We start from the raw sequence: 27,915 nt of genomic DNA, 5'->3' as shown, positions 1-27,915 counted from the left end.
GCGACTAATCCTTAACCAATAAAATGCAGGGACGGTTCCTGGGAGGAAATGGAGGAAAAAGGATCCTATGAATATGCGTCCCTATATGCATAGTTTCCACGGTAGACAGCGCTGACGAATGACAGTTTCTCTGACCACTTGCCGTGTGTTCCTTGTGTGTTGCAGGCTGAGTGATTGACGTAGCGCACTGTAAACAGCAGAATGGTCCGGTATTCGTGTCGGAAACAAGCCGAGATAGTGTTTGTGTACGGCCAAGAAGATCTAAGGTGTCGAGACGCAGTAATGCTATACCAAAACAGATACGCTCACAGACACCGACTACATCACACAACATTTCAAGCCCGTTTTGGGCGTTTGTGTGATTATGGTACTTTCAGATAGACGAACATGCAGGGAGGCGGCGAACTGTGGGTACACCAGATCTAGAGGACCGGGTTCTACAGGATATTGAGAAGAAACCGTAGTGCTAGCTCCAAGCAAGTGGCCCGCCAACATAGTGTAAGCTAAAGTACAGGGCTATTACAAATGATTGAAGCGATTTCATAAATTCACTGTAGCTCCATTCATTGACTTATGGTCACCACACACTACAGACACGTAGAAAAACTCATAAAGTTTTGTTCGGCTGAAGCCGCACTTCAGGTTTCTGCCGCCAGAGCGCTCGAGAGCGCAGTGAGACAAAATGGCGACAGGAGCCGAGAAAGCGTATGTCGTGCTTGAAATGCACTCACATCAGTCAGTCATAATAGTGCAACGACACTTCAGGACGAAGTTCAACAAAGGTCCACCAACTGCTAATTCCATTCGGCGATGGTATGCGCAGTTTAAAGCTTCTGGATGCCTCTGTAAGGGGAAATCAACGGGTCGGCCTGCAATGAGCGAAGAAACGGTTGAACGCGTGCGGGCAAGTTTCACGCGTAGCCCGCGGAAGTCGACGAATAAAGCAAGCAGGGAGCTAAACGTACCACAGCCGACGGTTTGGAAAATCTTACGGAAAAGGCTAAAGCAGAAGCCTTACCGGTTACAATTGCTACAAGCCCTGACACCTGATGACAAACTCAAACGCTTTGAATTTTCGGCGCGGTTGCAACAGCTCATGGAAGAGGATGCGTTCAGTGCGAAACTTGTTTTCAGTGATGAAGCAACATTTTTTCTTAATGGTGAAGTGAACAGACACAATGTGCGAATCTGGGCGGTAGAGAATCCTCACGCATTCGTGCAGCAAATTCGCAATTCACCAAAAGTTAACGTGTTTTGTGCAATCTCACGGTTTAAAGTTTACGGCCCCTTTTTCTTCTGCGAAAAAAACGTTACAGGACACGTGTATCTGGACATGCTGGAAAATTGGCTCATGCCACAACTGGAGACCGACAGCGCCGACTTCATCTTTCAACAGGATGGTGCTCCACCGCACTTCCATCATGATGCTCGGCATTTCCTAAACAGGAGATTGGAAAACCGATGGATCGGTCGTGGTGGAGATCATGATCGGCAATTCATGTCATGGCCTCCACGCTCTCCCGACTTAACCCCATGCGATTTCTTTCTGTGGGGTTATGTGAAAAATTCAGTGTTTAAACCTCCTCTACCAAGAAACGTGCCAGAACTGCGAGCTCGCATCAACGATGCTTTCGAACTCATTGATGAGGACATGCTGCGCCGAGTGTGGGAGGAACTTGATTATCGGCTTGATGTCTGCCGAATCACTAAAGGGGCACATATCGAACATTTGTGAATGCCTAAAAAAACTTTTTGAGTTTTTGTATGTGTGTGCAAAGCATTGTGAAAATATCTCAAGTAATAAAGTAATTGTAGAGCTGTGAAATCGCTTCAATCATTTGTAATAACCCTGTAAGATTATGTTTATTCTGCATGACAACCGGTACTATCCCTATCATATGCAATCCCGTAGATGTCACTCTGAATATACGGTGTGCTGTGGATGTGATTCAGCTGTGTACAGCTTTCCAGAACGCTTTTTTGCTGCACACACGCCGTCTATTTTTGGAGACATATTCATAGGACCTTTTTTTCTCCACTTCCAGTCAGGAACCCATCCCTGCAGTTCGTCGGTTTTATTAATGATCACTCTGTGTATTGTGAAAACTAATGGTCCTGTAACACTTTCCTGGGGCACCTCCGAAGTTACTTCTGCGTCTGAAGGCATCTCTACGTTCAGAACGACAAGCTGTATTCTTTTGCTAGGAACTCTTCAGTCCCATCTCAGAATTGACAGAGCGAGCTCGGTTTCACACGATCGTCGTTTCCAGAACCCCGGTTGGTTCCTATAGCGGAGATTTTCTGTCATACGCGAGCATATAATATCTACATCAGACTGACGTCAGAGATATAGCCTATAGTTTCGTGCTTGTGTTTGACGACTCTCCTTGAATGGGAATGACTTCCGCTCTTTTTCCAATCATTAGGAACGCTTCGCTCCTCTGAAGAGATAAATTCACTGCTCCTAGAAGAGGGGCAAGTTGTATGCGATTTCAGTCTTTCTCGACGTATTCCACTGATGAATTCTTCTCGGGTTATCAGCCGAGTGGTGGCGTCGTCTTGTCGCAACGTTTCAGTGAGTTTCGTACCCATCATCTTCTGGCTTTAGTGTCGGGATGCTCTGTTCTGCATATCTATATAGTTGCTGGCCGTCGTCCGCTACTGTAGGCGCCAGCCAATCACGTTCCTGCGGAAGGGGGTACCGCGTCGGTGGTGGTGGTGGGGGGGGGGGGGGGGGCAGCGGCGCGGACCGGCGTCGTATTTTGTCAGTTGTGGTATTCCACGCTGCACTGAGCTGAAAACCGCTATCCCTGTTTACTAAATTGTTGTGCAGACGTATCTGCACTGTCTCTTTGAAGATCGAGTCCCAGAAACCGTTGGCGATGCACAGCTTCTTCGTTTGTCCCTCGATAATGCCATGTTCTGCTACAGCGGAAATTGTTTGTCTGTCCTAGTCGTACGTTCCTGGTGTGTTCAGTACTGCTCTGAGAGATATATCATTGTGTCTGCCCGACATATTCCATCCCACATTCGCACTCAATACTGTAAATGCCCGGCGTCGGCAGCCCCAGTTGGTCTTTGGTTGAGCCAAGTATATCTTTGATTTTTTTCAGTGCGCGAAAGATGGTCGTTATTTCGGGCTTCTTTAATATCTTGCGATCTTGGCTGTTGGCGGTCCAGCAAACAGCAGAAACGCCACACCGTTTGCTTCGTCTTCTTCTGGTTTCTCCTCCCGTGTCTTGTCCGCACGCAAGGTGTGTCTTACTTGTGTCTCGGTGAAGCCATTCTTACGGAAGGTTTCCCGCACATGTGCTAACTCACGCGGCAAACTCTCGCTGTCACAGATCGACCTGGCTCCTTGTACTATGGTGTTCAGTACTGAGTTGCGTTCTGCTGGATGGTGGTAGCTCCAAGCATAAGTCCGTGTGCGTCTTCTTCCTGTAGACAGAGCGTCCCAACGTACCGTCCGGATTATATACCGGGTGATCAATAAGTCAGTATAAATTTGAAAACTTAACAAACCACGGAATAATGTAGATAGAGAGGTAAAAATTGACACACACGCTTGGAACGACATGGGCTTTTAGTAGAACCAAAAAAAAAAAAAAGCAAAGTATTGGTAGACGCGTGAAAGATCTCTTGCGCTCGTCGTTTGGTGATGATCGTGTCCTCAGCCGCCACTTTCGTCATGCTTGGCCTCCCAGGTCCCCAGACCTCAGTCCGTGCGATTATTGGCTTTGGGGTTACCTGAAGTCGCAGGTGTATCGTGATCGACCGACATCTCTAGGGATGCTGAAAGACAACACCATAACTCCGGACATGCTTTACAGTGCTGTTCATAACATTATTCCTTGATTAGAACTATTGTTGAGGAATGATGGTGGACATATTGAGCATTTCCTGTAAAGAACATCATCTTTGCTTTGTCTTACTTTGTTATGCTAATTATTACTATTCTGATCAGATGAAGCGCCATCTGTAGGACATTTTTTGAACGTTTGTATTTTTTTTTTGTTCTAAAAAAACCCCATGTCATTCCAAGCATGTGTGTCAATTTGCACTTCTCTATCTACATTATTCCGTGATTTATTCAGTTTTCAAATTCATATTGACTTTTTGATCACCTGGTAGATATGCAGAACACAGCATCCCCAAACTTCACCAGAAGATGATGGGTACGAAACTCATTGAAACGTTGCGACAAGACGACGCCACCACTCGGCTGATAACCCGAGAAGAATTCATCAAGGGGCAGGTTCTTTCGCATATTCTGCGTAAAATCGAATTTCTATCCCGTCAGGTCCAGTAGCCTTTCCTTTGTAGAGCGATTTCAGTAGCTTTTATATCCCTTCGTCACTTATTTCGGTATATGTCATTTTATTATTCGTGCAACAACTTAGAGGAAAAATTATACTGGGATCTTCCTCTGTGAAACTGTTTTGGAAAAAGAACTAAGGTATTTCGGCCTTTTCTGTGTCATTCTCTGTTTCTATGCCACTGTAGTCACAGAATTCCTGAGCATATAGCCTCGATCCGTTTACTGCCAGAAGAATCCTTCTTCCAGCAAAAATAAGAACGAAACGAATTGTATACAGATCACGTTAACTGACCGCACATTATTTGATTTATTTTCAACCGTGCCGCTCATCAGATGTAATGATTCTGAGATATTTGTAGGCCTAGTGGCAACATGTTACAACTTAAAAGCACCGCTCAGCACCATCATCAATACAAAGTGGTGGGAGCTAAAACTGCGAGACTACATAATATGTGACCTGTGGCTGCCTCCTGTACATTAATTACAATGGTCTCTGTTTCCCCTGCATGGAGTGTTTGCGCCTGCTAAATAAATATGTTCTTGAATTTTTACTTTATTACTCGTGTGCACGAGTGGAGTAATTTGAGGAAAGCAGAAAATTTAGTTCTACTTAATTCTCGTAACTAGTGAGGTCACCCTTACAAACGGATGTAACACGTGGTTGGTGAGTTTATCTTTCCCGTGAGAAACATGGGTCACGTTAAACAATGGTATACGTTCTAAAAATAAAAATATGGAATTTCAGTCTCTGATGGCTATTTTTCATTTTCAATAACCGGTTTCAGGCTAGCTGCCTATCTGCAGATCTGTCAAATAAAGTTAGAAATATAATTAACAAGATATATTATATAGTTACTGATAGAATCATCTCAGTTTACAAAAAAAAAATTTTTCCGGAATGAATTAAAATGCGAACATACCATATATTGCAGTTACAGAGTAACCTGTCAGTACAGAACTACTGGTTCGCTGTCATATCTAAAGTAATTTTTTATCTGTTGAAACATTACATCACAGTTTTGATATACGTTCTACCTACAGGGTGACAGTTATTGAAGTATATGAAATAAAAACGTCATAACTTCTGAACGGTTTGCATTAGGACGTTCAAGTTGCACGGTTGGCGTCGGGGCATGATGGGAATTAGTACGCGCATGATGGTTTGGTTTAGAGACGAAGCCCACTTTCATTTGGATGGTTCGTCAATAAGCAAAATTGGCCCCTATGAGGGACTAAGAACCCGCATTTCCTATCGAGAAGTCTCTTTACCCTCAGCGGATGACTGTATGGTGTGCAATTTCCAGTCACGGAATAATCGATGCGATATTCCTCGATGGCACGGTGACTACCGAACTGTACGTGAAGGTTTTGGAAGATGATTTCATCTCCTTTATCCAAACGGACGCTGATTTCGACAAAACATGTGGTTCATGACATACGGAGCTCGACCCCATCGAAGAAGGAGTTTGATGTCCTGGAGGAGCACTCTGGAGACCCCGTTCTGGCTCTGGGGTACCCAGAGGCCACTAGCATGGATCTCGATTGGCCGCCATATTCTCCAGATCTGAACGCATGCGACTCCTTTTCGTAGGGCTATATTAAAGACAAGATGTACAGCAATAACACCAAAACCATTGCTGAGCCGAAATCAGCCATTCAGGAGGTCATCGACAACATCGGTGTTCCAACACTTCAGCGGGTCATGCAGAATTTCGCTGTTCATCTGTGCCACATCAGCGCCACTAATGGCAGGCATATCGAACATGTCAGTATCTAAATCCGAATATCTGTAGTGACATTTATGTGCTGAATAATGTGTGTAGTTTATGTTCATATAGTTCACTACTTGTCACCCTGTATATGAGACTTTGAAGCACAGCTGCAGAAGTACTGTCAAGTTTCCAGAATGTCAAGTTGTTGCCGTCGCTGTGGGACAGCTCGCATAGCGTCGTTGTGTACTGCAGTCAGCAAAACCATGCTTGAGGAGCATATCGGCCAACTCTTCACCAGTTCGTCTATCCATAACGCTGTGCATCACTGTTAACATGTAAACTAACATTAACGGAAAAACAAAACATTAAGCAAATCAATAGCGTGTTGGCCCACCTTTGGAATGCAATACAGCAGCAATTCTGTCCCACGTAGTTTCGAAATCTCCTTGGTATGTTTCTGAAGGTACAAGGCAGCAGACGTATACTCACAGGTAACGCAATTTCCGTAAATTGATCATCGACCTGGTGCAGCAGGAAACACACTCCTGGAAATTGAAATAAGAACACCGTGAATTCATTGTCCCAGGAAGGGGAAACTTTATTGACACATTCCTGGAGTCAGATACATCACATGATCACACTGACAGACCCACAGGCACATAGACACAGGCAACAGAGCATGCACAATGTCGGCACTAGTACAGTGTATATCCACCTTTCGCAGCAATGCAGGCTGCTATTCTCCCATGGAGACGATCGTAGAGATGCTGGATGTAGTCCTGTGGAACGGCTTGCCATGCCATTTCCATCTGGCGCCTCAGTTGGACCAGCGTTCGTGCTGGACGTGCAGACCGCGTGAGACGACGCTTCATCCAGTCCCAAACATGCTCAATGGGGGACAGATCCGGAGATCTTGCTGGCCAGGGTAGTTGGCTTACACCTTCTAGAGCACGTTGGGTGGCACGGGATACATGAGGACGTGCATTGTCCTGTTGGAACAGCAAGTTCCCTTGCCGGTCTAGGAATGGTAGAACGATGGGTTCGATGACGGTTTGGATGTACCGTGCACTATTCAGTGTCCCCTCGACGATCACCAGTGGTGTGCGGCCAGTGTAGGAGATCGCTCCCCACACCATGATGCCGGGTGTTGGCCCTGTGTGCCTCGGTCGTATGCAGTCCTGATTGTGGCGCTCACCTGCACGGCGCCAAACACGCATACGACCATCATTGGCACCAAGGCAGAAGCGACTCTCATCGCTGAAGACGACACGTCTCCATTCGTCCCTCCATTCACGCCTGTCGCGACACCACTGGAGGCGGGCTGCACGATGTTGGGGCGTGAGCGGAAGACGGCCTAACGGTGTGCGGGACCGTAGCCCAGCTTCGTGGAGACGGTTGCGAATGGTCCTCGCCGATACCCCAGGAGCAACAGTGTCCCTAATTTGCTGGGAAGTGGCGGTGCGGTCCCCTACGGCACTGCGTAGGATCCTACGGTCTTGGCGTGCATCCGTGCGTCGCTGCGGTCCGGTCCCAGGTCGACAGGCACGTGCACCTTCCGCCGACCACTGGCGACAACAACGAAGTACTGTGGAGACCTCACGCCCCACGTGTTGAGCAATTCGGCGGTACGTCCACCCGGCCTCCCGCATGCCCACTATACGCCCTCGCTCAAAGTCCGTCAACTGCACATACGGTTCACGTCCACGCTGTCGCGGCATGCTACCAGTGTTAAAGACTGCGATGGAGCTCCGTATGCCACGGCAAACTGGCTGACACTGACGGCGGCGGTGCACAAATGCTGCGCAGCTAGCGCCATTCGACGGCGAACACCACGGTTCCTGGTTTGTCCGCTGTGCCGTGCGTGTGATCATTGCTTGTACAGCCCTCTCGCAGTGTCCGGAGCAAGTATGGTGGGTCTGACACACCGGTGTCAATGTGTTCTTTTTTCCATTTCCAGGAGTGTATGATTCACCCTACCTGGAGCTAAGGAAGTGGAGACTAACGGCGTCCCAGCTGTGTTCCATCGGATTCAGTGCAGATGAAATTGGTGGTCAAGTGATGAAGGTGAGTTCACGCTCTTCAAACCGCTGTAGCACGATTCTGTCCTTCTGAGCTGAAGAGTTGTGCTAATGGAAGACACCATCACCATCGGCGGGGGGACGTGCGTGGTCTGCAATAATGTTTACGTATTCCACAGTTGTCACGGTGCCTTCGCTTACTGAAACAGGCCCAACGGAAGCACAGGTTAATGTCCCTCATGGCATAATAAGGCCCCCACAGGACTGTTTCCACGGTGTGCTGCACGTTAGGAACAGCTGTTCTCCTGGATCGTGGTGTATCTGTATATGATCATCGACCTGGTGCAGCAGGAAACGTGATTCACCCTATCTGGCCATAGGTTTCCACTGATCCACGGACCAGTCTCGATGGTTCCGTGGCTACTGGAATCTCAACGAACGATTACTTTTGGACAGCGCGGGAACAAGTAGGAGTCACTTGCTGCAGAGCTCCATGTTCAGCGAGGTGAGCTGAACTATTTGCTCCGAAAGTCTAGTGCCTGCACTACCACTGTACTCTGTCGCCAGATCTGCCTCAGACCGCCACCAATCATGCAGGTCATGCATCCGCGTTCTATGTAAAGGCGACGTCGTTCAACACCTAAGACTCAACCTCAAGACACAGCATCTCGTGGTATCACTGCCTTCCTACCCGATTCTCACGACAGCAGAACGCCAACAGACGTCGCTTCTGAGATGTTCGTTTCCAGGTGGTGGGCTTAAGAATCTGCCCTTAGCCAAAATCACTTTTCCCCATTTGCGGCACGTATATTCTCTGGAACGACTCTCCATTCTTCTCCGCTCCACTATACTCTTCTCATATAGCTTATCAGTATATTGTCAGTGCAATACGGATGCAAAGATAAAAGGTAAACGGGAGTAAGAGATCAAGCTAACAAAACTTCGAGTTTAGTGAGCCACAGGAAACCACGAGTCCCTTGTGCAAAAATGTACACAAAATGTCTCTGTCTCCGAAATTTTCTCGTAGGAGCTCAGGTTCACCCTTTGTAGACCAATAAACAACACGTTGCACGGTTGGTCCCGGCGGAGGTTCGAGTCATCCCTCGGGCATGGGTGTGTGTGTTTGTCCTTAGGATAATTTAGGTTAAGTAGTGTGTAAGGTTAGGAACTAATGACCTTAGCACTTAAGTCCCATAAGATTTCACACAAATTTGAACATTTTGAACACGTTGCAGGTCAAGGGTGTATACTACCGCAAGAACCTCCTGTGCAAAACAAGACGAACCCACCACAAGAAAGCCGTTCAACAAACGGTTGAAAATATTTGGTTTATCACTCAAACGTTTCATTCATGCAGGAAGCTCGTTGAAAATGAAACCTGCGGAATAGTAGACGTGTTTCTGTACAACGGCTGAAGAAACTTTATCCAAGCAAAAATTGCTTCTCCGTTTATTGCTCACTGTATGTGTATGTGACAATTGCACTCGAAATACTTCATGTTATCAACTGCAAATTCCATGAGAGAGTATGCGTACAGCAATAGCAGGGTTACATTTGAGAGACGCTTGAATAACGACGAATGGCTCAAATGACTCTGAGCACTAAGGGACTTAACCTCTAAGGTCATCAGTCCCCTAGAACTTAGAACTACTTAAACCTAACTAACCTAAGGACATCACACACATCCATGCCCGAGGCAGGATTCGAACCTGCGACCGTAGCGGTCGCGCGTTTCCAGACTGTAGCGCCTAGAACCGCTCAGCCACCCCGGCCGGCGAATAACGACAACTTTTGCAAACTGAAACCACATTTTGTTCTGACTGATCTTGCACAGAACACAGGGTGGTTATAATTAAGTAATGTTAACGACATCACTTGCCGTTAGGCGCCAGCACTGGTACGGCGATATAGGTTGGAAACACGAGCATCGGTATACACTGCAGTTACAGACAGTCAAGACGCGTCTGGACAAGGTGGGCGTAGCTTCGCCCGTAAAACTGTTTTATCAAAACAACAGCATCAGTTTAGCTGCTCTTTGAGAGTATCGACGCAAAGGGGGGGGGGGGGGGGAGGGAGTTGAGGGGTTTAAGCACTATGGGACTTTTAACATCTGAGGTCATCAGTCCCCTAGACTCAGAACTACTTAAACCTAACTAACCTAAGGACATCACACACATCCATGCCCGATGCGGGATTCGAACCTGCGACCGTGGCAGCAGCGCGGTTCCAGACTGAAGCGCCTAGAACCGCTCCTCCACAGCGGCCGGCCGTATCGACGCATTAAAGGAGTACGGAGAAGTCCTCTTTCCACACCAGAGTTGAAGAATATCATTCGGAATTTAGAATTAAATGCCAGTTTGAGAATTGCTCGTGGGAGAAGTCGGCGACCAGTTGCGCCACAAACAGTTGAAGAAGTTACCGTTGCCATGGCGGTGAATGCTGGATCCGACGTGCGACCTTCAAGCAGCGTTCGAGCTGTGCCACGACAGCTGAACAGCTCAAGGCTCGCCATTCGAAAAGTGCTGCGAACAAATTGGAAATGGTATCCAGATTGTCGTGCATGCAGATGATCGTCACACTGAACAACGTTTGTAAGCCTGAAAGTAAACATGGTACTCGTACGCAGTTAACAAATATCACCCTCTGATGTGGAAATGAACATGTCTTTCTTTCAGTGGTCTATTCATTACTGTTCAAATGGTTCAAATGGCTCTGAGCACTATGGGACTCAACTGCTGAGGTCATAAGTCCCCTAGAACTTAGAACTACTTAAACCTAACTAACCTAAGGACAACACACACATCCATGCCCGAGGCAGGATTCGAATCTGCGACCGTAGCGGTCGCGCGGTTCCAGACTGTAGCGCCAGAACCGCTCGGCCACCAGCGGCCGGCTCTATTCATTACTGTCTTCAGCATGTCTTTACAAACGTTTCCACAAATTTTCATCGTCCTACGACCACTCGTTTTTCATGGGGGGCTGCCAAAAGTTTATTTACAACCACCCCGTATACATAAATTTCAATAGAAATCAAGGTTTCCCCGTATCAGTGCGAAACGTAGTATATGCTGCGTGAAACGTGCTTAAGAGCGAAACACATTGATGATACTATGATCGATGATTTTATCTATGTATGAACCTTGTAACCACAGTGAAGACACGTGTTGAATTAAATATCAATGCAGAAAGTAATGCATTTCGTTACTGAAAGAACCGTACGTAAGATATAGCTCCAATGTGGATAACTTAACTCCAGTGAGGAATTTCGTGTAACTATAATTAAAATTTCTTGAAGCGTTTTAATTACTTAGCGTCTTCGGTGCTAAATATTAAAGCTGTGTGAAAATAATTCATAGCGACGCATTGGATTTGGAATTCATTAAATTCTGTATAACGTAAATACTGAGATTAAATTTACTCCAGTTTAATAACTGAAATTTGTTTGTGAATAACAAATGCTGCAAATACTTTGAGCTGAGAGCTGCGTTTCTGAGCGCCAGAGGAGATTTTTAAAAGACTGGTCAGTCATTTCCGCACAGTTATTAGAGCACATAACCAAGTATTACAAAATTCTTCTCTAGATTTCTGGTAACCTGTCGTAACACCACCCTGTTTACCCGTGCTAATACGCCTCCGGTAGCTGCGCCTCTGTCGAATCATGCTGAAAAGTGTTTGTCTAAAGTAGGCTATATCAGATGATGTTATCCACGATAGGTTCACTGCTCAAAATACTTTAACTGCACTTTGATGTTAAATAACCTGCCGTTTATGGCCCGATCGACTCTCATTCTCTATATTTTATACATAGATAAATGGGTAAGTCCCTTCCTACACTTGACTGATGTGGTATAATAATGATTTTTCAAGTGCAGTAATTTAACACTGAAGTCACCCAAAAATTTTCGTGTGGCAAATCATTAACGTATTTACTAATTACACTGTGCTTCCAAGTATATAGTCATATAAAAAAATGACGTGCACAGTTAGCATAATTTGGGAACAATACTGTTCAGAGTTCAATGTTATTGTCGCAGTTCGGATAATGCATTATTCAGCATTAACACAGTTCTTGAGATTAACTGAAAGTTTACAGTCAATCATCTAAAACAGTCACTGAATTACAGAGAGATCTTTCGGATGCGAAATTTAGATAAAACTCGGCACATTGTACGAATTTTAATTTGTGCTAACTAGTGTGCAGTACATTTTCAGACGCAGGTCCTGCTCACATTATGCACTTCCGCAGACTGTCTTAAATGGTTCCCAAAATGTTCCTTTTATAAGTTTACAATATTAAAATTATATTTATCTGTTGTCGTTTGCTGGGATTTTCCAATTTACAATGAAAAATACAGTACAAGTTTCTGAGCAAATGAATAGTAAGGGAAGACTCTTCTGAATGCGGACTTTTATCTAAAATAATAATTGGTGTTTAATTATGCTGTCTAACTTTCCAAAATATGGTGTTCCACTTCGTTAACAATGTTTTAACTAAGAATGATAATCACTTCTGATGTAAATAACGGCAGAAGTTACTAACATATTTCCAGCTTCAGCTGCATGGATATTCCACTTATTTACGCATAATTTTGATCTAAAGCTAGTAATTGCATATACGTTTATATGTTCGTTCAGATGTGTGTGAATTCCTAAGGGACAAAACTGCTGAGGTCATCAGCCTCTAGACTTACACACTACTTAAACTAACTAAGTTTTACTGGCCTTCAAAGTAGTCACGAGCATTGTGCATAGACCGTTGCCAGCGATGTGGAAGTCGTAGGATACTCTTAGCAGTGCCAGTTGTACTGACAGCTTGAGCGGCGCGATCTATTGCCCTATGAATTTGTAGCAGTTCTGAATCGAATGCCATGAAGTGTTCCCTTCAGTTTAGAAATCGAGTTGAACTTACGAGGCCTTAAGTCAGGGAAGCACTTAGCAGCCCAATGAGTCAAACAAATCAGTAACAGCTTGCACTGTACGTGCTTGAGCATTGTCCTGCGAAATGATGGTCAGGTCCTGCAGAAAGTGTCATCACTTCTGTCTCTATGCTGTTCATTTTATGAACACAACCTACGACCAACTTAGAGACAGAAGTGATAACACTTTCTGTAGGACCTGGCCATAATTTTGCAGGACAATGCTCAAGCACGTACGGTGCAAGCTGTTACTGATTTGTTTGACTGATGGGGCTGCTAAGTGCTATACCACCTACTGCACTCCCCTGACTTGAGCCCTTGTAAGTTCAACTCGATTTCTAAACTGAAGGAAACTCTTCACGGCATTCGTTTCAGAACTGCTACAAATTCGTCAAGCAACAGACCGCGCCGCTCGAACTGTCAACACATCTGGAACTGCTAAGAGTATCCTACGGCTTCCACATCGCTGGCAACGGGTTATACACAAGTCTGGTGACTACTTTGAAGGCCAGGAGCATAAATCCCAGACAGCTAATCAGTGGAAATACACTCCGACGCGTTTTCGCCATTTCCACCATCGGGCCGGCTTTACGTCTGGAGAACGCCGAAAGAAGCTTACGTTCTTGTTTACTTGATTCCAACGGTTAAGCATGGAGGTGGAAGTGTGATGTGGACAGCTACATCATGGTATTCCGCTGGTCCCATCATTACTCTCAAAGGCCGTCTAATCATGATTCAAATGTTGTTCCCCAACAACGATGCCATATTTCAGGATGATAATGCATCCCTTCACTCAGCCAGGACAGTACAATCATAGTATGAGGAGCATGCAACTGAACTGGACGGTCTTCCCTGGCCAGCACAGTCCCAGGATTTGAACATTATCGAATCCTTGTGGGCGGTATTGGAGTGCAAATTCCGGAGTAGACGTCCGCCTCCCTCGTCACTACAGGAGTTAGAAGAGGTTCTGATCGAAGAGTGGCATAACATGTAAGTAGGCTGTTTAGGTTTTTATGCTGGTGGCGCCACGTAGCGCTCTGTATGAAAATCACTGCCTATGCTGTGTGCAGTCTGTGGCTGGTTGGACTCATTGTTGGAATATTCGCTTGTGTAGTGCTGGGCAGTTGGATGTGAACAACGCGTAGCGTTGCGCAGTTGGAGGTGAGCCGCCAGCAGTGGTGGATGTGGAGAGAGAAATGCCAGAGTTTTGAGAGGTCACTATAAACGGACGACCTGGACGTGTGTCCGCCAGAAAAAGGTAATTTGTAAAGATGAATGTCATGAGTTGATATATATATTCAAAAAGAATACCACAAATTTAGGAATTTAAAACTCTGCAACGACAAAAGGCAGAGCTAAGCACTATCTGTCGGCGAATTAAGGGAGCTATAAAGTTTCATTTCATTGTACATCTGTTCGCTTGAGGCGCTGTTGACTAGGCGTCAGCGTCAGTTGATGCTAAGATGGCGACCGCTCAACAGAAAGCTTTTTGTGTTATTGAGTACAGCAGAAGTGAATCGACGACAGTTGTTCAGCGTGCATTTCGATCGAAGTATGGTGTTAAACCTCCTGATAGGTGGTGTATTAAACGTTGGTATAAACAGTTTACAGAGAATGGGTGTTTGTGCAAAGGGAAAAGTTCTGGAAGGCCGAGAACGAGTGATGAAAATGTAGCACGCATCCAGCAAGCATTTGTTCGCAGCCCAGGAAAATCGACTCGCAGAGCTAGCAGAGAGCTGCAAATTCCACAATCAACTGTATGGAGAGTCCTACGAAAAAGGTTAGTTATGAAACCTGAACGTCAACTACCCGAGGCGATGGATCGGCCGCCAGGCAGCCCGTGACAGAGCACTTCATCACTGGCCTCCAAGAAGCCCTGATCTTACCCCCTGCGATTTTTTGTTATGGGGGTATGTTAAGGATATGGTGTTTCGGCCACATCTCCCAGCCACCATTGATGATTTGAAACGAGAAATAACAGCAGCTATCCAAACTGTTACGCCTGATATGCTACAGAGAGTGTGGAACGAGTTGGAGTATCGGGTTGATATTGCTTGTGTGTCTAGAGGGGGCCATATTAAACATCTCTGAACTTGTTTTTGAGTGAAAAAAAACCTTTTTAAATACTCTTTGTAATGATGTATAACAGAAGGTTATATTATGTTTCTTTCATTAAATACACATTTTTAAAGTTGTGGTATTCTTTTTGAATCACCCTGTATATATATGATGACTGTTGAATGTTATTAAGGTAAATACATTGTTTTTTCTCTATCAGAATCTTTCATTTGCTAACTATGTCTATCAGTACTTAGTGCCTTTAGTGGTTAGAGTCTTTTATTTACCTGGCACTACTGGCGCTCGCTGTATTGCAGTAAATCGAACGAAGATTTTTGTGAGGTAAGTGATTCATGAAATGTATAGGTTATTGTTAGTCAGGGCCATTATTTTGTGAGGATTATTGAAAGTCAGTTTGCGTTGCGGTAAAAATATTGTGTGTCGGTTTAGTTATGATCAGAATACGTAAAGAGAGAAATGTCTGAGTACGTTCAATTATAATCAGCGGTTTGAAAATCAAATAACGTAAGAGGTTTACTAGCACAGTCAATCATAATTTTTCTAAGGAGACGTTTCAAACAATCCTCTGAAGACTATACAAACATTATATGCCAGTATTCCAAGAAGAATCTCCGCTGTATTACGGGGGAATGGGGTACCAACCCCTTATTAATAAACCACTGCCAAGTAAGTACAGGTGTTCACATTATTTTGCCTATCCCCTGTAGTTACTGTCGCGACAGACTGGCGCCACACGGTTTGGTAAGAAACAAATTTTTCCACGCGTGGATGGTAGCATCTCATTGGCCACTTACTAAATTTCAAGGGGAAGGGGATATCAACGTTTCTCTCGCCTCGTTGGCCGACTGGTGGTCGTACGATTTTGATTAAACGAAGAAAGCTACGCGTTGCTCCTTCGAGAGGCTATGTGGAAGAGAAGGGAAGTACGAAAAACATTTTCATGCGAAGCTCCAAGTTCAACGGGAGATTCTACCACGCCAGCGGCCGTTCGCGAGTGGTGCAGCTTCGGGGCCTCTGAGACACAGTCCGACGGGTGCTGACCCTGTCTGCTTTCTGCGATGGCGGGCGCTAAATTCTGTAAGCGCGCCGCTGCTAAACAGGATGTGACGTCCGAACCGCGTGTGTCGAGCCGCATGGAACTTATGAAAGTGCGGCTTTCACTTAGCCCCGCTCCGTTGATTCCGTTAGCCGTTTCTCTTCAATTCACGATTGCACGACAGATTCATAAACGCATATTCATTGTAGAGCAGATGTAATTTCATCTCATGCATATCGAAATAACATTTCTACAGTACAGTATGATCAAAGCAGTAGTTTTGTCCTGCAACGTCGCTTACTTTTGGTCAGATTCATTCAAAGTTACATCTTTCGTTCAGACTTGCTAATTTTCCTTCTGGTCCAGCCACCAATGTATCATGTCCATTTCTTTGAGAATGTTAATCAGTATTCAGACGCACCTTCGAAATGCAAATGTACAATCGTCCCTGGTATTGCGGTGCTTACCAGAAATAGTGAACAGTCTAACGTATCCTGGACTCAAAAGTTTCCTTTGAGTAATCAGAATTGGCAGTTAGGCCTCTTCAAATGGAAACTGTGACTTTCTGGTTTAATAAGCATGATCAGTTGTATTACCATTCGACTGGTCCGCTAAATTATCCACTCTTAATCCCTATCGAAATTGTATGGGTTTATTTGGAAGAGCGGATGAAACATAACGATCTAAACCCCCGCAGTGTGGTACCTCTGTGGGATCCAATCTTCAACTAGTAGCTTCAGTTGAAAGTGGCGTACTTGAAGTAACCTGTGGACTCTCTTCCTCACCGAAATGAGGCCATCAGCGATGCTAGGAGTTAGACGGTATTAGAGTGACGAGTCGGCTAATATTTCGTCTAGCGTGCTTATCTACCTAAGAACTGCTGTGTTCTGCAAAGACATTGTTCTGAAACTGCATCAGTATCAAAAAATAATACAGCTAAGCATGACTATAGCTCCAATAGTTTTCTATTGGCATGGTATTAATATTGCTGAGATTAATTACTTTGATGTTCTGTACATAATTATGGTGAGGAACGTGGCACCTGGTGATAGATACTTTAATCATCGTTGTTCACATACTATACTTAAAGAATATCGGTAATTAATTTATGTATCAAAAAGTTAAATGGAACACACGTATACTCCCATATTATACTTAAAGACCTCATATTATACTTAAATATTATTTAATTTATGTATAGATAAATTAATTCACACACACACACACACACACACACACACACACACATACATACATACACATACACATATACACGTAGTCCCACACGCGGGTGCACATGCAATTACGTAGCACACAGAAATGGAGAGATTTAATGTAATTCACTACAGAGACAGTCGAATACTTTTAAGTCTGCATACTTATCTTTTTCGGTAATATTAAAGAATCTTAAAACTGTTTTTTACTAAAAAAATGTGTTATGGACTGATGGGATTCACATTGCATGAAGACTCTTCTAATTTCTTGAGGAGTTTTGTAGTCCTTTATTAGGAACACTATCTATTTCACACCGTTACAGATGTATCCTCAGGTGATGGACTCTTAATTAAAATCTTATTTTTTAGAAGAGGATTTACAGAAAAGGGAAATTTTTTTATAAAAGTGCTTAAAAATATTTGTCAACTGACGAAATGAGAAAATATTTTTTAAAAACTATTGCTCACATTATTAGCCCTCAAACAACCGGAAAGTTACGATGTCCCACAGTTGCCACTCGAAAATGTTTATCCATTACAGGCTCTTGTCAATAGTAAATCCGGCTTTAAGCACCAGTAGGTGGCTGTGAAACTGTACAAAGCCATTAACATTTTCTGCTAAAGCGTGTGAAAAACATTTTCAATTAATGCATGCTTGACAAATATTTCTGAGTACTTTTATGAAATTTTTTTTATAAGACTTTGTTCTAGAAAATTATTTTAATTGACAGTGCATCACCTGAGGATGCACCTGAAACGGCGTGAAACAGTTATGTTGCCAATAAAGGAGTACAAAACACCTAGAGCGGCTTGAAGAGTCTTCATGCACTGTCAATCCCATCAGTTCGTGAGACCTTTTTTAGCAAACGACGATATGAAGATTCTTAAATATTGACAATGGACTTTTTTAACTGTGGCTGCCCTATGTACTAAACAGTGCGTTATCCCTTCTGTGTCATAGTCTTGTTATACGGTAACTCATGAGTGTTTACTAACGTGAACTGGTAAACGACTAGTTGAACAACCATACATCATAGCAGGACAAATCCTAACAATCATCTACATTGCATACTTCTTAATTAATCTGCATGTTGCAAATGCATGATAAAGGTAAATTTTATTGCTTGTATCACATTTACGAACGCATTGGTTTTACAAAATGAAGAACACTTGTTAACTTCGTACATTTATATTCCTGTGACAAGCACGTGTGTAAAACAAACACACAGAAAATAACAAAATACAAAACTATTTCAAACAAACATCTCGGGGTATAGTGCGTGGAAGATAAAACCACGGATGATCAAATGTGGGCAGCCTCGAGAGCATTGGCCTGAAGGACAGCTTCCTCGCTAAAGGTACCGGGATAGAGACGGCAGCATAGCAAAATGTGGTCTATGATTTGTGCTTCTCCACGGTGGTGGCTCTATGTGAAGTCTGGAAATACCCATTTGTCTGGAGACTGGATCTGGATCTTCCGACTCCGGAAACTAGGTGAATGAGAGCACACCACGTAGTCCACTTTCATTTGTGGCCAGGAGGGAGATTTTTCAAGATGCTGGGACCAATGGCTGTCGTTTACAGCTTCCACTGTCTCCCTTCCATTCTCACTTTGAATGGAATCGTTTGCAGGACGCTGCTGCTTTTCATGAAGCTTTCCCTGTACCTCAACGGTAGGATGGTTGATACAGAATTATGCCATGAGTGGCTGCACTTTGTAATCAGGGGTTGTTTTTTTTCCATATGGGAAGCTTGCTCACGACCCTTGTCCAGTGGAGCTATTTATATGCCAAATGACATTTCTTCACAAGTGGTATAGCCCGCGGGTATATGCTGTTGCAAGTTACTAAAGTAGCTAATAAACTTGGGAGTTGTTCTAAGTACACCCAATTGTTTCAATGGTAGTCTACACTCTACAGGAGCCTTGTGCATATGCCGTACTATAATTTGCCCTTACTATAATTTTTTTCAATAAAAATTGGCGTCTGACTGTAAAACTATCTTAGAATATCATACATCACAGATGCAAGTAAGAAAAGGAAATTGACTTTTTACATACTAGCCAAAGGATTCACACAGAGAGCAAAAGTTTCTGATATTCAGGCTTTAAGGTAATGTACAATAAACAATCTGAATTCCACGTTTTACCACACTGAACGCCCCAGAAGTTGAAGACACAGAATTCCATGATACGCTTGCCTACTCTCAAGCTGTTATTTTCGAACTTACACCTTGCTTTCGACAGTACTGTTTGAAATGCGATATTGTTGTACATTAAGTCCATTAATATCAACACATCAATTACTTTCTTCAACATTCAGATTACGTATATTCCTTTCATATGTGCACGTCTTTTGGATTTGGTGACGATGCCCGCATCGTCAAGACAAAGAGAAAATAAGTTTTTGAGTATTAGTCAGGTAGTTTATACAGAAAATAAGAATAATACTTGTTCACACAGTGTTGAACTCTATGGCTCAAAGGTATCAAATTGTCCCCAGGAAAAGTAACATGTATTATCGACACTGATTCATATCATCAGTACGAATTTTTGATGGCTGTTAGTAGAATAATAAGAATAGAAAGTTATTACTCACACCTTTAACTCCGTGAATTGAAATTTCTCTAGAATAAAGTGCTTTTTTTTTAAAAAAAAAAAAGCTATCTAACATAGACTGTGAGTTTCGCGTATTCACATTTTAGATGAATAACAGAGCATCCATGTTGATACAATCACGTCATTAAATAACTTTATAATGTGGTCCGTGAATTTATATGTGGTCCACGTATTGCAACGCCCCTTCAACAATACAGTTTACTTTTTGACGTTATCATGTCGGCCACATTTTGCAAAATGGTATTAAATGCAGTTTGTGGTAAAACAAAGTAAACACAGGTACAAACGGTTGAGAAAGGGAGGAGAATAGTACTACTAAGTCGTTCGTGAGAAAAAATTTCAAAAGTGTATCCAGTCAGCTGATGGCTTGTAAGCAGCGCCAGTAAATAAGTTTTAGGCCAATCTGCTGGAAACTTAAGAATAATTCTGAAGTAATTAGAGCTTCAAGTCCACATGCTAAACCAAGACTACTTCGATTATTTCACATTCAACTTCATACGAGAATAGAGACTGTCTCAGAAAAACTCTACGTACATTTCATAGCGGATAGAATAAATCTGAATCATTTTAATTAATTATCGTAAATAAGTACCTCCATTGCCAATGGCTGTGAAAAATCCAGAGTAATTCGGGTCACCAGTAGCGTTGCTATGGTCAGTTTGTAAGCGAAGTGTTATTCTGGGTAGTAGCTGGATATCATTTGTCTACGGCTTTATAAGGGAGCAACGACCTTTTTTTCCTGAAAAGACACAGAGACATAAATAAGTTATTTTGACTAATAATATGGGGGAGAAAATAAATTCTAGGTTATAGGCTAATTTTACTTTTTACTCATTAACTGCACCGGCATATCTGCGGCAGACAGATTGTAGGATTAATTTCGTAATCTAAACGGATGGATTTAACGTTACGAGGAACTGTGGTAATCCGTGATAGACTGGGATAATAATTAATGGATAGTCGACTCGGGAGGAAACCACAAAACGAAAATAGAGGGAGAAGGTGTAGCAGAGAACGACATGAGGCCACATTTGCGCTTTGCAGCAGAAGACTAGCTGTGTGCTGAAAACACAAAGGACAGCTGTGCTGGGTGGGGAAATACCTCCGGTGGGACATGAAATGTGATCAGGAGGACCGTCCACCGCCTTCCCAGGGGGCTAGGGGAGAGGAGGTGGGGAAGAGGATGATGTCCACCGAAAGAGGAAGGGCCGGCTGGTGGTGGTGGTGGAGGCGGCGATGATGAAGCGGCGCGGTCGAGCGCGTGGGGGCGTTGGAGGCTGCGATTAGGAATTCGCCGGATGCCTCACGGGACGCCGACACCTGCTGACGGATTACGTCCGACCGGAGGCCACGGCCGACGCGCAGGCGCGTCTTCTTTGCTGGACGTCGATATCAACAGTGAAGACCACCAGGGTTCTGAGTAAGGCGCCCCACATGCTTACATATTTTAACATTTTAATGTTCGGATAATTAGTTGCCGTCTCTTTAATCTAAGAATAGATGATCAATGCAGCTAGCCGCTATTTCTGTGTAATGTCTTGTCTGTATAGACGTGTACCTGTTGTCTTTAAGATCCCCTCACCTTCACACATAGGTCTATACAGTAAAGTAAGGCCCTCCCAGTTCTTGGCTGGTCCGTGATAAGACAGGCGAAAAATTTGACTAATTGTGGATTATTAGTATTATCTCTATTTTCATTCGCTCTCTCTCTTCCTCTCCTTTATCTATGTATAGTTTTTAGTATAAGATTTCATTACGTGATATAGTGATAAAAAGAATCAGCCAAATAGAATCTTTGGCGGAGTCCTTCGTCTTGGTAATCAGCGGCTGGCTTGCTGTAAGAGATCTTTACATTTATTATTACTGTTAAACACTGCAGTCAGTCGGGAGAATCAGTCGTTTGGACAATTTGTTCCTTTTACGAAAGATTGCGAATTCCAGATGTGTACGAAGCCTTTTTGGACGATTTAACACAGACTCAGTAATTGCAGGCCCTCTTCGACACAGCTGAAACTTCCCCACTAATTACAGGGCCAACGTGATCAACAAATGATTCAGAAAAAACTCATTCGTTCATTCACTCCAGAACAAAAAAGTCACAAACCTTATTTATGGAGGAAATCGTGTATTAAATCCATTTCCATTACATGTCCAGATCTCCGGTGATTCCACGCCTTAATTATTTTCCTTTTACAATCTCTTTCTCTTCAAAACAAACCGCTAGCGGCGCAAATGTTAATTGGCTCGTTTTAGCGAGAAGAAAAGCAAAATATGTATCTCTCAGAAACACGTCAATCCCTCAACAGATACTCCAGAAGCTGTCCTAGTTACCACTCTAACAACCATGGAGAATGCATATATGCATCTCTGTTATTTCAAAGAATAAATGCACTAGAAAATACTTTTGCGTCGACGAGCTGTCGCCGCATATATTACGAGAAAATCAGATCAGATGACGTTCCAAAGTGAATGAATGTGGATGGTTTGATTGAAAATAATTAATTGGTGCGTGGTAGAGGGTATTTTCTGTGGGGACATTACAATATGATGCGGATTCGTTAGGATATCCTAGGGCTAATTCAATACATGTGCTACTCCAATCGAAATCGTTTTGATGTTATAGAGTTCCTTTCGTTACAGCTACGGTTAATGTGGAACTCATATTTGTGTTGTGCAACAGTACTTTGTGAAACAGGGGCCTGATCTAGGACGGAGGAGGGGTGGGAGGGGGGGGGGGTGATGTAGGGGGATAGCAGGTTACTGAGGGCGTCAAAATCTTACGTATTAATACAGGGGTCTCCAAACTTTTTTGCCCGCAGGCCACATTGACTCCTCCACGAAGTCATAAGGGCGAAGATTTACCTAGTGGGATTAAAGCACCCTAGCACTCCATGATTACCGTAATGTAACGCTAAAGGAAAGACGAAATCGCAAAAATCTAAGGTTGTGGGAATAGCTAGCACAGAAACGAACTACGATTTTTATTTAATTACATAATTTTGATTGGTGAACGTACCTGATCGAAATTCTGGCGTATTTTATTCTGGCGAATTTCACCGACAAAAAAGTATGTCACTGCACATTCATCACGAAAGCGTCCTGCAAAGTTGACGAAATCTCAAAATCATTGTTAGCAATACTATTACTGCAAGACGTAACAGAGGTAGAGTAGTCAACGCATTGTTATCTCAAACGGCGCAACAATAAGTTTAGTTTTGCAGTCTTGTAGAGAGTAGCAGAGCCAGAGCATATATTTGATAGTTCTGTTGCGTGATTGTGTCTATGTTGCGAGTGTCTCACGAGTTTTTTAGTGTTTTATGCGCTGTACTAGTAGGTGAGACGACGAAGTGTGGGACAATTCAAAGTTTGAATTCGAAGAGACAAGGAAAATCTGAAAATCTAAATACGTATAGCACGACTTGAGTATTTTTTCCCAGTATTTTTTAGTGGAGCTACAGTGTAATAGTGAGTATTTAATTTGGTAATTAAAGTACGTTAAAAATAAATTCATTGCATTTTGTTTAGGCAGACTACTACTTTTTCACTATCGCACGGAGAATGGTCTGTCTGTTTATTGTGGATAGCCATAAGTTTAACCATGACCTTCCGCTTTGTAAAGATAGAGCTCCGACAATGTCTCGGTGTATTGGTCGCGATAGGCCTTGAAACTCAATTGTTGGCAGTATAGGTACCACGTCAAATATTTGGCTGGCCGGATACCGGGGATGTCCGGTTTGCCGGCCCTCGCGGGCCGATTTCGGACCGCGGGCCGTAGTTTGGAGACCCCTGTATTAATACGTTCCTACGATAATTCTGGTAAATTTCCATCAATGAATGGAATTTTTCTTGCACCATTATATGTGGTAATCTTGATTATTCCAAGAATCGCATACAGAATTTCAACAATGTACAGCGTACAGTTAATTGTTGACAGCCGTCTGAATTCGTCAGTGTGTCCATTGCGATTGATAATGGAGGAAACCGAGTTTCTTGCTAATATTAAACATTTTCATTTGAAGGATTGGAGTGCCGGATGCGGTAAAACAAAACTGAATGAAGTTCACGCTGGCACTGCACCATCATCGAAGCCCAATTATTTTTCAATTACCGAATTCAAACACGGTCGGACAAACACCGAAGTCGAAGGGCGCCTTGTCCGTCCAATTGAGGTTATCACAAAAGAATACACTGACAAAATCCGTTATATGGTAATGCAAGCACCTCAATTAAAGATTGTGAGACTGCTGAGACTATAGGCCTAATATTCTGCGTGGAGAATTAGCTGTGAGGAAGCTGTACGGCGACTGCTCACAGTCGGCCAAAAGTGCAAAAAAAAAAAAAAAAAAAAAAAATTGGTTCAAATGGCTCTGAGCACTGTGGGACTCAACTGCTGTGGTCATCAGTCCCCTAGAACTTAGAACTACTTAAACCTAACTAACCTAAGGACATCACACACACCCATGCCCGAAGCAGGATTCGAACCTGCGACCGCAGCAGCAGCGCGGCTCCGGACTGGAGCTCCTAGAACCGCACAGCCACCGCGGCCGGCGCCAAAAGTGCATCAGGCACATCATTTCAACACAATGTCTGATGATGTTTAATCACAGTAGCAGTCCGCAAGACTTTCTTTGTTCCTGTCTGCGACTGTTGTTGAAACCTGGATCCATCATTACACAACAGAGCCACAATGGCAGTCAAAAAAATGGAAAAGCGTTGGTTAGGAAGGAGAGGCACAGAGCACTCAGTCGCAATCCCTGTAGTTTTCATTATACTCGCAAATCCAGATTTCCTCTATATATATATATATAAAACCATTTTCAGTGCATTTCGTTACAGCTCAACAGACTCAGGGCAGTTCATGTTACCATACATACAGTCTTATCGGTGTATAGTCAAAAGGACGTGCAAGAACGTACGGTGACACGGACCACCGCATGTCTGTTGAGTTGTAATGAAAATACATTGAGGTTGGTTGTTTATAACCAAAACCTAGATTTGCAGTAATAAAAGAAACTAATGGGATTGCGATTGATTGTTGTGTGCCGCCCATTCCCTACAGTCTACGTGGCTTTGCACAACGGTTGATGATAAAATCAAAGTCGATTAAAAGGCTGGTAAGATGACGGCCACTGGTTTTTGGGATTCCGAAGGAATTATCCTCGTATACGACTTGGCAAAAGGCAAAATCATAACTGGACCCTATTATGCTTCAGTGTTGGGTCGTTTGGAACTTTCGTTGTCTGAAAGAACACCAAGGTTGGCAAGCAAAATGTGCTCTTTCACCATGATAATGCTCTGTCAGACATGTCAGCGATAAGAGGTACTGCAGTTGGGCTCTGAAATGAGTCCACATCCACCTTATTCACCAGACATACTTCCAAGTCACTTCTTCTTGTTCTCTAACTTAAAACTTTGGCTTGCTGGGGAGAAATTTTCACCAAATGAGAAAGAAATAGTTGCAGTCAACGAGCATTTTGCCAACTTCGACAGAACCTATATCTCCGATGGGATGAAAAGGCTGGAGGATGGCTGGACCAAGTGAAACTATCGAGAAGTAAGGCGAGCTGTTTGCGAGACAAACACCTTTTCTTGCTTTATTACCAAACTTATTAAATCACCCTCGTAAATGACGAATTAAACGAGGCAATGAAATGAAGAAGTGTGAGCATTCATGAAATGTAGTGCCTTACGGCAAATTAGCTACGGTGTTGTGAAACACGTGACACATGAAGCAGTAGAGTTGATCAATTTGAGTGCGTCTTTCAAAATAGTGCTGCAGCACGATTTCTACCATGCGCCTACACAAACTAGAGATGTACCTACGTCAGCTTCAAATCCCCTAAAGATGTGAGAAACTTAATAATTAAAAAATAAAGATAAATTTCAGCGTATGATGGCGCAACAGTTCCTACACAGCAACCTTAAACACCTACAGCAATATCGCTACTTACTTACTAAACATTTCGGGTAGGTTAGCTCTAAATTAGTTTTGTCTAACAGCGAAATAGGTTGCCAAATGTCACGCGCCTATGCAAACCCAATGCTGGAGGTGCTGTTTCACGTTTTCTCGCTCTCTGTGACCCATAGCTCTGCTCGGAACCAGCTGACACAATTCGGGAATTTTTGTGCATTTTGTAACTTCTGCCGTGCTATGTGATCTATCACTGATCAGCGCTACGGTGAACAGGCGTTCATTGCGTAGTGAAGAGGTGTGTGTCTGTTTCTTTATCTTTGTGGTGGGCTACGAATATGTACCAAATGTGAAGACAAAAGCCCGTGTGAATACGCTCTTTCACGAATCCCGCCTCTCTCGCACGGCATTTACACCACAACAAGCAATCCGTGCAAAGCGCAGACCGGAGCGTATTAGATATTGAGAGAACTATGCTCGCCTCTACTGCACGTAGGCTCCCCTCTACTCAGGGAACTAGAAAAAAGGAAAAGAGTTTAGTTACCTACTCTGCGAATGACATAATTTTCTTCAAAGTAATTAATTTTCAGTTGTAGCTAAAAATGTAACTTATTACACTGAAAAGTATCATTTTTTTCATTGAGTGTTGCCCCATACGTGGGCTACGTGCAAAAGGCGTATGAATAAGTGTGATATGCAGAAATAAGACGTCGTGGATGAATGGCATTGTGAAAAACGTTGCCTGTGTCTGAAAACATAAGGAGGGTGGGCGAGAGAGCTGTTGGAGAAATTGTAGCACGGGGCGAAAAAATCCCTGGAATCGCCTCTGCTGGTGCTCTAGAGTGACGATTTCACTGGAACAAACTTTCCTGCTGCTCTACGGAAGCCGTAGAAATTTATTATTCGGGATCAAGGGTCCTATGTTTTGCACAACAGCAGGTTGTAATGCATATTTTTTCATAGTGTTGCTTCACAGTGTAGAATAGTCAAAGAGAAGAGCAGAAATACTCTTACATTCTTGCACCTACTTTGAACAGAATTTGGTGGGGCTATTCTGACTGCTTGTTATTTGCGAAAGTACAGAAAAATGTGAAATATGTTTCTTTCTTTAATTTCTGGTGACATGTAATCACAAACGGGAAACGCAGTCGACCGAACTGATATGATGTGAACAATATAATTTATGGAATCCCTGCGACCCGTGTATAAGCAGCTGGCAAGAGTAGTTATTTTTATGGAAAATGTAACCGAGATGACTTTTTCAAGAGCAACAGTCGTTCTACGGGTATTCTATGTGTTACTGTTTTTCTTCAGCTTGTCACAGAATACACTTTCGCATTGAATTATTACGAAAGTAACGTTTAAAAAGTAAAAATATCGTGTAGCCCAAAGTTATTTTCTTCCACATTTCAGAATTTACATAAAATAAGTTACTTAAATCAATGTGTCTCATTTTTCGCAAAAAAGGGCTTATTGCTTCCTTTCAGAGCCATAAAAATGATACCTACTACCCAGTATTTTGTTCAGTTCACACTGTATATAGTGGCCATAATAACCCCAGGTGGTCACAATTACCGGAGACTCTTCATAGTCATTCGTAATACAGGTACTAAGTCATGTGAAATTTTATAACAAAAGTTTCAATTAAAATGGTTCAAGTTTATTTTATATTAAATGTAGGCTCTTTCCCAGTATACTGAGTTTCTTTTTTCTTTATGTTTTTCTTATGTGTAGCTGAATGTGAAATGGTCGAAAGAGCCCTGGTCGACCTACAGCCTAGAAGCTGTGATATAGTTCACACTTGCGGACACGTAAATCAATCTTGTGGCTGGTAAAATACAACACGCCACGATTTCTTCTCCTAACGGTGGTATATTCCAATTTCTGTCTTTTCCAACGATCTATGGCTCGCTCTATTGCTGTAGAAGTTATTCGCCGTTGTTTTGACACGTGTCCTATCATCCTATTGAAACACGTATGTAACGCAGCAGCGATGGCGAGGCATTGTAGCATCTGTGACCAGAGAGTATGCGCTTGACCGCGCGAGTGTTGCGAGCGGTTCTCAGTCAGTAGTAGTCTTTGCGAGTTAGTTGT

Source organism: Schistocerca serialis, chromosome 9 (assembly GCF_023864345.2).
Source record: "Schistocerca serialis cubense isolate TAMUIC-IGC-003099 chromosome 9, iqSchSeri2.2, whole genome shotgun sequence".
NCBI classification, from domain to species: Eukaryota; Metazoa; Arthropoda; class Insecta; order Orthoptera; family Acrididae; genus Schistocerca; species Schistocerca serialis.
Note: the sequence above shows the minus strand (reverse complement) of the source record.